Source organism: Patagioenas fasciata, chromosome 2 (assembly GCF_037038585.1).
Source record: "Patagioenas fasciata isolate bPatFas1 chromosome 2, bPatFas1.hap1, whole genome shotgun sequence".
Taxonomy (NCBI): domain Eukaryota; kingdom Metazoa; phylum Chordata; class Aves; order Columbiformes; family Columbidae; genus Patagioenas; species Patagioenas fasciata.
The window spans coordinates 62,275,924-62,292,914 of NC_092521.1; the positions used below are offsets into that span (position 1 = coordinate 62,275,924).

Below are 16,991 nucleotides of genomic sequence, written 5' to 3' on the forward strand. Positions count from 1 at the left end.
GCTCCCTACGTCGCAAACCCTGGCACTTCCAGCAGTCACTGTCCAAGCACCTCAAAAAACCCCCTAAGCATAGTGTTCTACTTTTCAAGGACTATCTCTGATTTTTTTTTTTTTTCTTTTGTGATACAGTACTACATGATTCAGACTAGCATGTCTTTCAGTTTGGTTATCTAAGAATGCATACATTTATCTCAAGAACACAGTAGAGTGTTTGCTTAAGGGAACTAGAGTGGAACAGTAAAGCCCTTTCATTCAGTCACCAATATACACAAAAGAAGATTGCACCCAATAATTTGTCATTGAGAAAAACATTTAGTCTTGCTTTTCAAATAAAAGCCACCACTTGTTCAGGCTTTTCACAGTTTAATTGCCTTTTCTGGAGGAGAAAAACATTTTTGATTAAAAAAAGGAAGGTATACATCTGTATATATATGCATATGTAATTGACATTAAAAAAGTTTTTGGTGTTTACATCCCAATTATTCTGTTTGGTATTTTCTTACGGGTGTAATTGCATACAATAAAAGCACATTTTCTTCAAAAGCTCACTACTCTTGGGAAAAAATAATAATGGATAAGAAATCCTTATGGACAATACGGTTGACTGCTTGACTATCCTATAGATATGACTCAGTGTCCTTTGCAGGTCCTGTCACAGATATTACACAACCATCATCAAGTTCCGTGGTCATGGGGTTACTTTTCTAAACAATTTTATGTGCAAGAAAACTCGTAATTCAGAGGTGTTAAGTATGATTATTGTGACTGCCTTTATCCCACTAAATCATTTATTTCTGGTGATACAATAATCACAAAGCCGTGTATGTTTCCTGTACATGAATGATAACGGAATATTAAAACTCTGCCTACCTTTCCTACTTAAATTATACAGCTCAGTAAAGATTACTACTCTTTAAATAAGCAACAATTCTAGTGAAATCAATATTTTGACATGGAAGAAATAATTCCTAATGCCATATTCAGTTAGAAAATAAATACATTCTATATTTACAATCTGTTTATAAACTACTCTATTACCTAATTAATGCTTAGTACTAAATAATAATTGACTTTTTCAGTTTGTGTTTTAGTATAATCAGTATAAATATTTCAGAACAAAGAACAAGCATTTAAATTTTCAGCATGACTTTGAAATTATGTATCTAAACCAGGATATCAAATGTAGATATGTCTGTAAACATTTAATAAATGGATCTTAAAATTACAAAAATTAATTATTTTTGTCACAGATATAATTTTATTAATAGCAATTCTACCTTAATTGCTGTTTCTACAATACCAATAGCTCCCTCTTCAGGCTATTCCTAAAAACGTTGCCTCTCTTAATTTTTCTGTTAGAAATATTTCAATTTACAAAACTGCAGCTCTCATGATCATGCCTTCTCCACCTGTATGTTTCCTCTCAGTAAGCAGATGATGAAAAAACTGAAGGCCCAGGCATGCTGACTGGGATACTACACGAATTTAAGTACAGGTGCTACTTGAGGCCCAGATCTAAACAAAATTCTTCGGCATATAACAGGAATTCGTAAACCACAGAGAAAGTGAGCCTGAGGGACACCAAGGGGTTGTTTCACCTATTTTCCCATGCTGAAAAATATCAAGAACAATGAGATTGTTCTTAATCAGATTGTTCTTAAAACTGCTAAGTTTCCATGGTCTCTCGATAACCTATTAAAATTCTTAAATGTCCTTATACAAGTAAATATACATGGAACTGAATAGAACATTGCAAATCAAGGAGTACTCCTCTGTGTAGTTTTGTTGTTATACAGAGGACTACTAAAATACGTACTATAACCCTGAGGTACTGGACTAAGAGATATCTTTCTCTTACTTATGTTCTGTGTGATACTTTATCTATGGATACTTCTGTTTTAAACTTTGTTCATTTATTTCAATCTTTACAAAGACTGTGGTCATTTATCTGGGTTCTCCATTTTCATTTGATGAATGGCTCAGGCTGCAGTGACCACTTCATCCTCGAACCATTCTTACAGTCTTCACAACCCACTCCAGAATCAGCAATGCTGTGTTGTAAGGCTAGCAGATTAGCCAATGACTAACTGGCTAAATGAAACTGCAAGTTGTTTGGCCTAATTAGTACGCCTGACTGTGCCTTACATACGCTGTACAACAGGAAAAAAGTCAGTGAACTCCAAACGTATTCACCAGAGTGTATTCTCTTCCACTGACCACCTTGGGCCCCGAAACAGCCTTGAGGGACACAAAATGCTTTTTAACTAAGATACTCCATCTACTAAAAAATACTGTGTAACAAAAACATAAATGGTAAACCTGCATTTTCAAAAACATAAGCAACCGTGGAAAAGCAACTGCATTCCATGACAGATACCAAAACACTCTTCAGACTACACTCTTTTAGTTTTGATATCATACTGATCACGTGACTTAGTTTAAGAAACTGGGAAAGAGCATGAAGTGTCTCAATATTATGGTTTCTTCATGAGCTTAGAAGATGTAACATGTTTTACAAATTGCTTCCCTTTCCTGGTACCCCCCTTTCCCTGCCTCATTCAGATATTCCCACTCTGAATTGCATCCTCTGAAAAATACAGAAATTGCAGCTTGGAGTTTGTATGGCCTTCAGTTGATAAACTTAGTGAACAACTGTTGTGTGCTGTCTTATCTACTTCTTTCCCACGCCTTGAAATCCCAGGGATTAGCGCTGATTTGCACTGCACTACCCATACCGAGGCAGACTGTAAAACCACCAATTTATTTTATGTAAACCTCCACACCGCACGAAGGTTGTAAAGGTGCAACCCAACGCCAGGAGCTGCTATGGCAGAGGCCACACGTACACAAGGCTTCTTTTGCCAGACGCAAATGAAAGTGCAGTTTTCAACTGAACACCCCATCTGTCGGTTCCTGCCCGCTCCGGCTGCCTTTCCCCGCCCGGGACCCGCGCCTGCGGCCTTACTGACGCGCACCTCCTCAGCGCCAAACCCTGGGGCCTGTCTCCGGGGCCCTGCCCGCCGAGGGAACCGTGCGGCCTGGGGACCAGCAGCCGCACACCGGTGCGCCCAGGGCACCGACGCTGCTGCCGCCGCCAGGCCCCGGAAGGGGAAGATGGCGGCGGCGCGCTCCCTCTCTCCCCCGCGCGACAACCGACGGGCGCAGCCCCTCGCGCCCGCGGCCGCACGCGAGGCCGGACACTCGAGCGCCGCCTCAACGGCTCCCGCCCCGGCGCCGCGTCACGTGAGCGGGCCTCGCCCACCCCCCTCCTATTCCTCCGTCCCCGCGCCGGGTGTGACGCAAGACGGCGAATCTACGGCGCGCCACTTGTGACCAAGATCATCACAAGCGGAGGCGGACGGCTCCCCCCGCGCGGTAAGTGTTGCCGGACGGGACGCGGCCGCGTTGCCCCCCTGCTCAGCGGCGCGAGGCAGGGTGCTGCTTCGGGCCCTGGCGGGGGGCTTATGTGACCGCGGGGCCGCGGTTGGCCGGCGGTGTGGCCGCCGTCTCCCCTTGGGCTTTTTGGGCCTCTCTGTTACCGTCGTTTTTTTTGCTCCTGGTGGGCGGGCGGCCAGCAGCGCTCTGCCGAGCCAATCCCGTCCCTGGCTCCTCCTCCGCTGCCCGCCGAGTGGCCGAGGCGCCAAGGGCGGGAAGAACGCCCCGCGCGCCCATTGGCTGCCTCAGCCGGCCCGGTCCGCGGCACTTCCCTTCCGCTCTGCCGCAGGCGGTGGGCGGGGGGGAGAGGAGAGCAGAGCACCGGGCCGAGAAGGGGGAGCGCCGGGCTGGCTGCATTGCGGCTTCGGCCGACGTGTGTTCCAGGGGCGCCCTCTCAACCCCCTCGCCTGCCCCGCAGCGGGGCTGGCCGGGGCCGCTGCGCATGCGCGGGCCGCGGGGCTGGTGGCGGCCGGGTTGTGGTGACCGCGGTCCCTTCCCGCACCTCCCTCGCTGTTGGGGGAAATGAGGGGATGCCGGCGGAGGCTCGTTTGCGCCGCCCCACGGGACGGTATTGGGCAGCGCTCCCTTCACCGTTGCGCGTATGCGTGACCGCCGTCAGTGCGGCGTGTGCGCAGGCGCGGCGGGGCCCGGCCTGGGCTCGGCTGCTGCGTGCGGTGCAGGAGGGTGTGACTTGTGGGGCGGTGCAGCTCTGCCAGGAAAGGGTTTTGCTGGTCAAACTCCTGTTCTCCTTACTTTCCTTTCCCGAAGGTTGTTCTAGTGTGGGTGTACATGAGCTAGAGAAGTTGTGCAGCTGCCAGTGAGTGGCAACGCGTGTAACGGTGGGAGCTTTGTAAGCAGTTCCTGCCAAGTGGTAAAAACAAGCAAAAACCAAGCAACCAAAAACTAAGCAACAAAACACCCTGCCCCCTTTCCGCACACCTCCGCCCCGCAACGAAAAACAACTCAACCAACCAACAAAACACAGTTGTAGCTGTTTTCCCTTTGCTCTGCTTAAATCACCTAACAGAGCGGTCTTGCGGTCTCATGTTTTTCGACGTGGTTTTGTCCTCTCTAGGGAGTTGGCAGATTTTCAGGGAACCTGTCAGGTTGCAGTAAGGAAAACCAGTTCCCATAACTAGCATGGCAATTTCTCATGCATTTCTAAAAAAAGTGTGCATCTTCAGTGGGAAAGATGATTAAACCAAAACTAGCTGTTTTAGGTAGCCTTTGAGGGACAGGTTGAATTTCCTTGTTACGACGAGTTTCTTGTTGCACCTTCAAATAATTAGTGTGGCCTGTGAACCATAATGTTCATCTTAAACTATAATGTCAGTTAAGGAGAAAGAAAAGAAAAAAGCATTTAGTTTGTCATCTTTATTATGTAGCTGTAGGTGATCTCAATATTCACGTAGTTGTTTTCCTGTACCCTCTTGCCTTCTTTGTGTAGCTGTCCTCATGCAGACTTGCAAGACCTTGGGCTTTTTTCATGTATTCATGTTCCATCTATATCATACAAAGCATGATGGTAACACCTAGGGAGTAGTAAATAATGAGAATCCAAAAGTGCAAGGGTAATGGTGGCAGGAGTGATTTGCTGATGGTGCAAAACAATAATAGACTAGCATATAATTTAAACATTGCATGTAATTTGCTCTGATTCTTACCTTAATAATCTAAAGGTGTGGCCTGTGAATGTCATAAATTTTCTTTTCCATTCCTATATCAGAACATGAGTATCAAGATGTTCACATGAGGCTGGAACTTTGGATGTTGGGATCTATATTTTTCCCAGGTCACACCTGTTCATGAAAGATGAAGACAATTACAGGCTTCTGTTTGGTCTCCTGCAGTCTCCTAGACTATTCACAGCAAGTTACATTAATCATAGAAGTAACACTACAGTCATTCCACCCTTATTTCATAAATTATTTTAGCATGGACATATAATCAGATTGTAGCTTTTATATTTAAAATATGGAGCCTGGCAGTAATTGTATAATCCATACATTTTGAAAAAAGTCAAATGCACTGATGTGACAGCATGATGATGGACTGTGACTTTTTCAGTATGTTCAAACATGTCAGTTTTATTAGCATTTTGGGAAATGTAATTCAAATGACCTGAGTTAAAAACATTGAGCCAATCCTTTCCTATCATTTTTCTGTAGGAAATATTGTGTAGTTAACAGCATCAAAAATTTCTAATTTATTTGCACAAAAGTTTTCTCTGTTAGAAACGTTTTTAAAGCTTAAGGTATGTTGTCTCCTTTTGTAGAAAAACATTACTTGGAGAAAGAATGTGTGTCAAGCGGATGTCAGTCATAGTACTCAATTAAAAGCAATCTTTTGTAATGAAGAACAGCATTTTTGTATTAGTGTGCACAAAATTAAGAAAAGCATAGCTTTACCTATTTTTTTTTAATCTTTGAATGTATACACACTTGTGGTTTTGTGCACAAGGTAAAATTTACAGACAGATTGGCATATGAAATGTGGTTGAACTGGAATTGGTGATCTACATTAGCTCCTACATTCAAATTTCCTAAGATGATTTAGTATTTAAATATTCTGTTTCTTGGGGAAACAAAAAGGCTGCCCTGAATGGATGATCCCATCACTCATATAAAAACACTGGTTTAAGATATGTCTGGTCTAGTCATTCATTCATTCATTCAAATTAATGCCTTGGTATTATGGTGCATGTTAAAATTACTGGGTTCATTTTTTAGTTTGCACATCCTGGAATATAGGTGATTCTTTTGAAAGCACATCTCCAACAATAGGGCCTGAGAGGGAAGACAAGTTGACATGATTCAACAGATGTAGTGGATACTACTCTTTTAGTGACTTTTTTATTAGAGGGTTGTGGTGATGGGGAAAGAAAAGCTGCTCCGTTGTTCACAAAAGTAGCCACTTGGCATCGTGGTCTCTGTTCTGTGCTTTGTATGACATAAGGAGCCAACACAAACAGTACTTCCATTTTGGCAGGTTAAAAGTCAGCAGGCAGCCGGTGGGGCACTCTTGGTTACCTTTGTACCCCAAAAGGTGTTGTTTTGTGTTGGCCTTGCTGGTTTTGGATAGCAGAGATGCCCAGAGCCTGGCTATCGGCAGCACAGGCCCGCAAGCGCCGCTTACTTCTGAGCGGGATGAACAACAGCAGTTCTTGGTGGACACAGATGCGTATAGGAAATCAGCAGTGTGCCTCTCCGGTGATGCTTGGTGCTAATGAGAGTCATAGGAGTAACCATGGATGTCTTGGAGAGAATGAATTGGGAGTAGTGCTGCACAGGAGGTCGCATGGTAAACTGCTTAAATGTTGCCTTGCTCAGAGTGTCAAAGTTCATGTGAGATCTCTCTGATAATGTCCAAGTGGTTTAATCTGTGGTCTGTCTGCCTTTGCAGTAAACATTTTTATGGCATTACACAAAAGTATATGAAAGCTTAAACAAAAGATACCTAATTTCTTCTAAACTGGATACTTTATCTGTGTAATTTTGCCTGTACTAAGACATAAGCTCCAAGTGTTTATTAGCCTGTGCATATAAAACCAGTGAAGAAGCAAAAAATGTAAAGATGTTGTCCTTGTAATCTCTAATTTCTCACCTGCAGAAATTCTTTTGCTTTCGAGAAAGAAGTTGTATGTTTAACCATACCTACCTTTCTGCTCTGCAGCTCTGACTTCTGGTGATCCTCTTCCTGCCATCTGCCAGTGAAGGGTCTGTAGTTACAGAAGAGTCTATAGCCCATTCTAGGTGTTTGTGTTAAATATGCATGGAAGTTTTCTTATTTTACTTGCGCCTTATTGACTGATCACCTGGTCTGTTGACCAGTGGTTCCACCCCTCCTCCTCCCCCAAATGAGGGGTGTATGTGACTGGAGTCACCCTGCCCCAGGGAGGAAGGATGTGATGTTTGGCATTGACCAAGGTGAGTATGTGAGGCCAGCCATGGTGGGACATAAAAGGTGCTAAAGAGCCATCAGCTGTTGTATTGAAAGCTCTGGATGTTATCAGGGGTGGTGCAACTGCCACAGCAGCCCATGTGCTGCCTGGCAGGTTTGGTGCCTCTAGTGAGCATCATCTGGCTGTAAGGTGCGTGTGCTGCAGCCCAGTCACACACCTGCTGTGTACCTGCAGCTCACGTGAGGTGCCGGGTAGTTTCATGACTGCAAAGATATTGTTAGGTTTTGCAGGGAGAAAATTAGAAGGGCCAAAGCCCAACTAGAACTTAATCTAACTACTGCCATAAAATACAATAAAAATGTTTCTGTAACTACATTAGCAACAAAAGGAGAGCTAAAGAGAATCTCCATCCTTTAGTGGATGCAGGAGGAAACATAGTGACCGAGAACAAGGAAAAGGCTCAGGTACCAAATGTCTTCTTTGCTTCAGTCTGTACTAGTAAGACCAGCTGGGCTGCAGGTACCCAGTCCCCTGAGCTGGAAGACAGGGACGGGGAGCAGAATGAAGCCCCAATAATCCAAGGGGAAATGGTGAATGACCTGCTGCACCAGTTAGACACACACAGGTCTATGGGGCCAGATGGGATCCACCCAGTGGTTTGAGGGAACTGGCAAAGGTGCTCACCAAGCCACTTTCAATCATTTATCATCAGTCCTGGCTAACTGGGGAGGTCCCAATTGACTGGAGGTCAGCAGATGTGATGTCCATCTACAAGAAGGGCCAGAAGGAGAATCTGGGGAACTGCAGGTCTGTCAGTCTGGCCTTGGTGCTGGGGAAGGTTATAGGGCAGATCATCCTGAGTGCCATCCTGATGGACAGGACAATCAAGCGATCAGGCCCAGTCAGCATGGGTTTATGAAAGGCAGGTCCTGCTTGACCAACCTGATCTCCTTCTATGGTGTGACCCGCTTAGTGGTTGAGGGAAAGGCTGTGGATGTTGTCTACCTGGACTTCAGCAAAGCCTTTGACACCATTTCCCACAGCATTCTCCTGGAGAAACTGGCAGCTCATGGCTCGGATGGGTATACTCTTGCTGGGTTAAAAAACTGTCTGGATGGCTGGGCCTAAAGACTTGTGGTGAATGGAGTCAAATTTAGTTGGTGATCAGTAAGAAGTGGGCTCAGTATTGGGGCCAGTTTTGTTTAATCTCTTTGTCAGTGATTTGGACGAAGGTATTGAGTGCATGCTCAGTAAGTTTGCAGCTGACACGAGTTGGGTGGGAGTGTTGAACTGTTGGAGGTTAGGAAGGGTCTATAGAGGGATCTGGACCAGCTGGATCATTGGGCTGAGGCCAGTTGCATGAGGTTCAACAAGGCCAAGTGCCGGGTCCTGCACTTGAGTCACAACAATCCCAGGCAGCACTACAGGCTTGGGGAAGAGTGGCTGGAAAACTGCCTGGCAGAAAGGGACCTGGGGGTGTTGATTGACAGATGGCTGAACATGAGCCAGCAGTGTGCCCAGGTGGCCAAAATGGCCAACAGCATCCTGGCTTGTATCAGGAATAGTGTGGCCAGCAGGACTAGAGAAGTGATTGTGCCACTGTACTTGGCACTGGTGAGGCTGCACCTTGAATCCTGTGTTTAGTTTTGGGCCCCTTACTACAAGAAAGACATTGAGGTGCTGGAGAGAGTGCAGAGAAGGGTGAGGGGTCTGGAGCACAAGTCTGATGAGGAGCAGCTGAGGGAACTGGGGCTGTTTAGCCTGGAGAAAAGGAGGCTGAGAGGAGACCTTATCACTGTCTACAACTACCTGAAAGGAGATTGTTGGCATGGAGGGTGTTGGTCTCTTCTCTCAAGTAGCAAGTGATAGGTTGAGAGGAAATGGCTTCAAGTTGTGCCAGGGGAAGTTTAGATTAGATATTAGGAAAGAAATTCTTCACAGAAAGGGTTGTCAGGCATTGGAACAGGCTGCCCAGGGAAGTGGTAGAGTCACCATCCCTGGAAGTGTTTAAAAGACGTGTGTAGGTGAGGTGATAGGGGACGTGGTGTAGTGGTGGACTTGGGAGTGCCAGGTTAATGGTTGGACTTGATGATCTTAAAGGTCTTTTCCAACACAAACATTCTATGATTCTGTGGTTTCCTGCTCACTGTCTGCAACCACACAGGAAGCTTGATGAGGCTGAAAAGCATCAGATTTCCTGACGTGGGGTGTGGGCAGTAAGCTCAAGGCTTCTGAGGAGTATGTCTTCATGTTCATGTGATGCCCAGCACACATGCCTATCTTCCCAAGAACCTTGGCATAAAAATACTGCACTTTTGCGTTTTGCAATCCCACATGGTGTGTTAACAAGGAGAAATAAATGCCTGTTGCATGCTTCTGTTGAATGCTTAAGTGAAATCATATGTTGCATATAAGTTGGATTGTTTCAAGTACTTGGGAAAAGGGTAGCAAACACTATAAATTAATAAAGGCAAAACGTTGCTCTGTCCTAGTTCTTTGCTGTGTAACACACCTTCTGCAGGGGTGTATTGACATTGGATTTGGGACACTGGATATGCAGCAACAACAGCAGTGATCCTTGTGTTTTGTTTTCATAGAATCACAGAACGGTTTGGGTTGGAAGTGACCTTAAAGATCATCTAGTTTCAAGGCCCCTGCCATGGACAGGGACACCTCCCAACAGAGCAGGTGGCTCAAAGCCCCATCCAGCCTGGCCTTGAGCATTTGCAGGGTTGGGGCATCCACAGCTTCTCTGGGCAGCCTGTTCCAGTGTCTTACCGCCCTCATGATGAAGAATTTCTCCCTCATATCTAATCTAAATCTACCCTCTTTCAATTCAAAACTATTACCCCTTGTCCTATCTGTGCATGCCCTTTTTAAAAGTCCCTCTCCACCTTTCACATTTTCTGTTTGATTTGTTATTTTTGTTTTCTTCCTATTTTTGATGCCAGTGAAGTAAAGGCTGTTTCTTTTCATGCTCCCCATGTGAGGCAAACCTAGATTTATCTAACTCTTTAAAAGGAAGGGGTTCTTGCCTTATGTTATATAAATTGTTAATAAGGTATACATTTCTAAAAAGTCAAAATGGAAAAATTAAATATCTAGAAGCATCCATAAGCTGCAGCTTGCTTGTTCATTTTGGCAGCTGAAGAACAAAGTGCAATAAATACAAAAAATTACTAGTTTAGCATGTGTATCCTTTACTGGGCACAGCCTGCTTGTTATAAGTCAGAGCTAGTTTTTTTTGGATTGGATCCAGTGTTAGCATAATATCTAGGTTCAAATATACAGTACATAAAAATGTTTTCTGGATGGTATCTTCAAAATATGCCAACTTCTTTTCTATTGTTTTGAGTTTTATTGGTACAACAATGGAATGATTTGACTTGCATTTGTTTTTTTATCTCCCTGTTGTTTGCATTTTCATTTTAAATTATTTACAAGTCTGAGGCTTGGAGATGAGAGCCTAATGAATGCTTTTAAAAATAAAACCTTCTTCTTTAAGCACATTATGCTTCATGTTTTGAATTTATAACTCAAGCCTTAATGAATCATTTCCTAGTTTCTCTCATCTTAGAATTTATGAGCTGTCCTATTTACAAGTTTTACCTATACAATGGAAAAATAATTCCTGTTTACCTTAAATGAAAAGAACTGTTCTTGTTAACAAGCTTAAACTGCTAATTAGGGGTAATGTGGCAATAAATACTATGTCAAACCTTTTAGGAATATGAAGATGCAAGATTTAGGTTTTGGGCCTTTTCCTCATACATTCCATGTAAGAAGACAGTGTGTTGTGTTTTTTGATCTCTCATCAATGTATCAAGTTAATAAAAAGTATTTTAGGGAAAAACAGTGGCCTATACATCTTCACAGGAAGCAGGTTCACTTCTGTTCTACATTTAGGGTGCTGACATACTATAATGTTGCTATAAGCCTTGTTATTGCAAAGCTTTGCATAGATGGCCTGAACCCTCACAATTTCACGTGTATGCGGTGTTTTGTTAACAGTGAAGTTATTCTGCTGAAAAAAAAATAGTATGACTAGCAGTAGTTGGTTTGTTTTGAGTGTACATTAATGTAATTTAATCAGGAAGGAAAGAAATCCTGGGACTAGAATTTGATGTTATTTACTTGGCTATAAATCAGAATATGTCCATTTACTTTAACAGAATTTTTTTCAATTTGTGTCAAAATGATCAAAATCAGAACCTGACACAAGCTCTCCACCTCCTAATTTGTGCATACAAAGCCAACGAAATAAAATTGGTTTTTTTTTTTTGGTCCAAATCTTACTCCAAAAAATAGATCTTTGTTTTTGAGCAGAGTTTTTGTAGTAGTGTCGTTACTTGGAACTGTGCAGATGTATTTTATGAAGAAACTGTTTTTTTAAAGTTGTTTCTGATTAGACTTTAATTGTCAAAGCTACAGACTTGTGAATTTGAGAGCCAATCTAAGTCTAAGTAGCTTGAAAATTCTTGACAAGTATTTTCTTTGACTCCTTTGTGTGTGCCTCTGATGATACCTGCAGAGGGTTGCATGTTGTCTTTGTTCTCTGTCTGGTTTTGTGTGTGTCGCCCAAGGAGTTTGCAATAGGGATGTCAACCTGAGGAAGGAAGGTGAAGAATAGACTGAAGAGAAAGGTGATGTGGGTCTGGCATTGAAGGTGTCCCTTCTGCTGCTCCAAAGCAGACACCTGATGAGACATAAGGAGCTCCTTATCTCAATACCAAGGAATCTTCCTTGGGTACAAGTTTATTAGGTATAGTAGACAGTTCTTCAGAGAAGACAAATGAAAACCTGACAATGCATTTTGCCAGCTTGGTTGGAGCTGCTCCTTTTCCCTTTCCAGGTGTAAAACATGCTGAGCTTTGCAGGTGAATGTTTACCTGGAGGGAGACCTGTTCTTTTTCGTTGTTCACATCGTCATGGTTTTAGACGTTACTGGTATCAATATAGTGTATTTTTGGGTACGGTGTTGAATGAACTTTTTTTGTCAGAGAATGGGTATCTTTGTATTTTACATGCAATGGGTTAATACCCTGTCAGGGGTAGATTTCTTAGGAGGTGGCATACAGGCAGAGCTAATAAATTACACCAACTACTAAAGATGGAGAAGTAGGCTGGCTTTCAGGCACACAAGCCTGTCTTCAAATCTGCTGCTGATATGAAGATAATTAAGATACTTTACATGAAAACAAAGTTAATCTCTGAAGTTTATACTTAAATGTTGTATGGAAGTGCAGAAATGTAAGGAGTGTGTCTTTTCATGGGATCAAATAATATTTTATGTATACATTTGTTGTAAGTACTCAAAGGTCATTTGATTTCTAATTATAGAGTTTTGAATGACAACTAATCTGACAATGCTGAGGAAACTTCAGCTGATATCACTGTGACTGTGGTTTTATTTTGATTTTATTTTTTAATGATTTTTCATCTTTGTAAATTACATTTCTAAGCTCAATGGTATCTTTCTTGAGAGAGGAGAAATACTTTACATAACATTTCAGTTTTGTTTGAATACACCACCTAGCAAGTGCAGAGGAAAAGAGTGGTATATTCCCTAAAATAAAATTGCAGTAAGAATTTGGTTTGTAAAGAACATGTTCATAGTGCTGGAATTGTCTAAACCATCAGAATTGCCAAGCATAAATAATTACATAGTTTCACACTTTCTACTGAAGTCAGACCCTGATTAAGAAGTTGACAGCCTGAGAGAGTCCGCTCTTTGACAGCAATATCTGTGTTCCCTAAATTTGTAGAGACTGTCCCTAGGAAAACAGACTCAATGAGAACCCTTATTGACAAAGGGAAAATATTATCTTTCTTATGAAAGTTTTCATACTTTAAATGCACAGATATTGCAGCTTTTCTGCTTTCAGCTAGAGTAGATTTTGCTGATACCAGGCCTTCTTGCTGTCTTGGTCCTCACTGTCTTTCAGTATGTTTGATATTCATATTTCTTTTTTATTCCTTCTTCCTTGCTGTGCTTTTTTTCTTCCTTTTCTTAAACAAATAGATAATATGGTAATATGAACTCTAATAGGAAAAAGGCATTGTTTAGCTCAGTTGGGGCACTACTAATCCAGTCACCAAATGTAACCATAACACAGCATGCATTTGAATTATTAAATATAATGGAAACTTTGCATTTTAAATCTAGAGCTATAAACCACTTGTTTGAAAATGCACAGTTCAGCACTATGATTTTAGCTTGTAGTGAATTACAGGGCAGTATTCTTTGATCAGTTATTACAAGCTGAAGATTAGTAGCATTCAGCGCTTGTGTTAATGTTGAGAATACATATAGAAGTCACTGCAGGTCAAAGCGAAGCTCAGTCCTGTATATTTTTAATGATTCAGCCAGCTGGCTGGATAAAGTGATGTAAAAACATAGAGATAATACAGTCATGCCAGTCATTCTAAATAAGGGTAATTTAAAGCTATTACACATTTTCAAGACTACTATTCCTCCAAATTCTAGTACTTGGTAAAATGTTCTTTATTATATAATGCAAAGTTGTCAAGGTTTTTCTTTTAGATACTTATTTGTTTGAATAGTTCTACAAAGTGCTTCTAATGGACTCTTGGTGTCCTTCCACTAAGTTAACAGCTGAAGGGTAGAACAACTTGTATGTGTTTTCTTATGTTTGGTCAATACCTGTTTTTGTAATGGATACATTTTTACCGTAAATGAATGTAATGAATGCTAATAGAAAATCTTGGTGCCTATGTGCTCATTAACGTAAAAAATAAAATACTCAGAGAGTGAAAGTGGATATTACTGAATCATTGTGAACATCCACTGATCCCTGTGTGAAGTGTGCAGGCTTGAAGCTCTGCTGTTTGCAGAAGCAGGGGACATCATGTTATGGAGCAGCTCCAGCAGGTTTGGAGGAGGGGGCTTTGCTTAGGGGTGGCTTTCAGGACCCCGGGGCAGCTGACATGACTGGGGTGCAAGAACAAGGCTTTCCAGGTTCCCTAGAGGTAAATAGTGCAGCAGTAGCTCAGCAGAGCCAGTGTTTTCTTCCCTTTTTCCAGGTTGCTGTACCAACCAACTCTCCTTTTCTGGGGTTAGGACTTGTGCTCTCTGTCTCCTCTGGCTGGGGAGGCTGTCCCCTGTGGCTTGAGCAGGAACTGGCTTTTTATTTCCATCTGTGCCTCGTGTGTGAGATAACCAGTACCTAACTCAGGACTCCAGCTCTCACTTCCTGTTCCAGACATTTTAAAGCTTGACATTGAGCAGTTCTGTAGTGCCTGACATCCCTGGTGGATACAGGCTTACGTAATTTTGGACTGTGGAATTTTTGAAACTGAGTGGGGATTTTTGTTCCATAGGGCCACCTGAACCCTTAGAGCAGGGTTGTCAAACTCATTTTCACCGGGGGCTGCATTGGCCTCACTGTTGCCTTCAAAGGGCCAAATGTAATTTTAGGACTGTGTAAATGTAACTGCTCATAAAATTACATTCGGCCCTTTGAAGACAACCACAAGGCCGATGTGGCCCCTCGTGAAAATTAATTTGACACCCTTGCCTTAGAGCATCCTTGTTGATCAGTTCAGCCTTCCCTTTTCCTTCATTGTTTTCCTTTTGGTGACCTGGAATAAGCTCCATAAGTTGGTCACTGATTTTACATTTGCAGCCTTTGCTGTTGAGTATGGTTGCTTTAAGGTTTTATTTGTCACAGAGCACCAACTTTCTGATTCTTTCTCTTCACTATTCATCTCTATTCCAAATAAAATTATTATATCAAAATAACTATGATATCAATGCCTACTAGATCCTTAAAATTCTTACGTTGTAGTTCTTTTTGTTCATGTACCTAGAGAATGTGGCAGAAGAGTATGTAAGTATAATAATCTCTTTCTACTGATTTTTTTTTAGTTTATACATATTTTGGAAATATCCTCTGCTTTCTGTATGTGTCAGATTAATTCAGTTAAAGAACTGTTATGAGAGTTCCTTTTGTGATGGATAAAGTTAAAGACTAAATAAAGGCTGCGTTTGAACCATTGCCTTGGCTTCCTCTAAAGGAAGGAGTGCAGCATCACCTGGGGCAGCCCTGAGCATCCCTGGACTTCAGGCCTTGTGCCCCCCGAGACAGTGACTGCAGCTGATCGTCTCCCACTGGTTCCTGGGGGTGCAATGTGGGTCTGAATTACAGTAGATGGCCCCTATTTACTCTTTTAAGTGGCTGAGCATTAGGTTCTTAGTCTGTTTTCTTCCTTCTCTCACGTATTTTCTTGCCCTCCTCCTGCAACAGATTTATTTTTTTTTTCTATTTGTAAAAGGAAAAGTATACCTAAGTATGAAGCGAATTTTTACAACCGAGTTATAAATTCCAAAAACCAGGAGGTTTATAATGGAAATGCTTAGGGGAAAGAGGGGAGGGCGCACTATAATACGTATGTAACCTTTTTTCCCTCTCTTTAGTGAATAGACCGTTTAAAGTAAATTAAGTAAAGGGTATAAATTTTGTTGTTTCAGTTTTTAATATTTCATGGCTGATTTTATAGATAAAAATTACATTTAACAATAAATATGAAGAAGAATTTATACAGCCTGTTCTAGTTTGATGTGGAACAGCAAATCCCATTTCTCTGTAGCTGTAAAGAAAATTCATTATAATGTCTTTGGTTGTAAGAGATGGCTTCATTGTGATTAGTTACACTGATAGTAAAACAACCTTTTTACAAATGGCACAAGATACATGAGATCTCATGTGTCTGCCTTTTAATAGCATTGAATTTGTGCATTTGCTACCTTTATTCTGTAGTCTTTTTTTCAGTTATAATTGGGCACCTTTAAAATCTACAAGTTATTAAAAATAGTCTAATATAACTTAATTTTTCTTTTGAAGCATTCTGGAGAATGAGTTATTAATGTAGCTAAGCATTCTTAATTGCTGAGTTTTCAAAATTAAAAAAACCCCCTAATTTTAATTACAAAAATGGGGATTTATGTCATTTTATTCAATTCTGAATAACAAGTTTTAGTGATAGAATAATGAAATCTGGATATCTGACATTATTTTCTGAATCCTTTTTAAGCACCTAAAGAAATACCTTGACTTTCAAATGCCCTGTTCCCAGTGACTTCAGTTCGATTTAGATGTTTGTGGGTATTTGAGTCATTTAAAACACAGATAGTTGTATTAGGATGCCTACTAAGCAGTTTAAAGTCCAAATGTATGAATTTGGAGGGGAGATGATTTTGTGACGAATTCATAGCCATTAAAGGGCTTTTTTTTTTTTTAAATTGTACGTGCATTTAAGAAGACTTAGCTCTCCTTAGCACAATAATGCAGAAGGCATTTGATGAGGAAAGTATAATGGTTGTAACCTTTGCATATTTATATTGCTGTGATTTGTGCTGTTACAAAGGTTTAACCAGCAAAGTCTTCTGTATTGTTTACTTTATAGAAATAATATTGGATATTAGATTCTGGAAAAATGGTGCATATGTTATTTTATATTTTTAATTGTAAAATGGAATTACAGGACCACTGTTAGGAGTGAATTCCTTTCATGCTTCACATAAAAAGCAAAAGAGTTTGGTGATTTAGAATGAGGAGTGCTGCAGAGCTGACAAAACAGAAGTTGCATTTGATTATCAAATATTTATGGAATTTACCAGAAAGCAAAAATCTGA

At 41.5% G+C, this 16,991-nt stretch overlaps 1 protein-coding gene across 1 annotated transcript in view; it reads left to right on the forward strand.

The window, feature by feature from the left end:
* The first annotated feature begins 3,294 nt into the window (after positions 1-3,294).
* Positions 3,295-16,991, forward strand: part of ZNF407 (zinc finger protein 407) — a 347,047-nt gene continuing 333,350 nt past the window's right edge. Inside the window, exon 1 of the mRNA XM_071804301.1 lies at positions 3,295-3,375. The gene's annotated coding sequence lies outside the window, so the exon portion shown is untranslated. The remainder of the gene's footprint in view (positions 3,376-16,991) is intronic.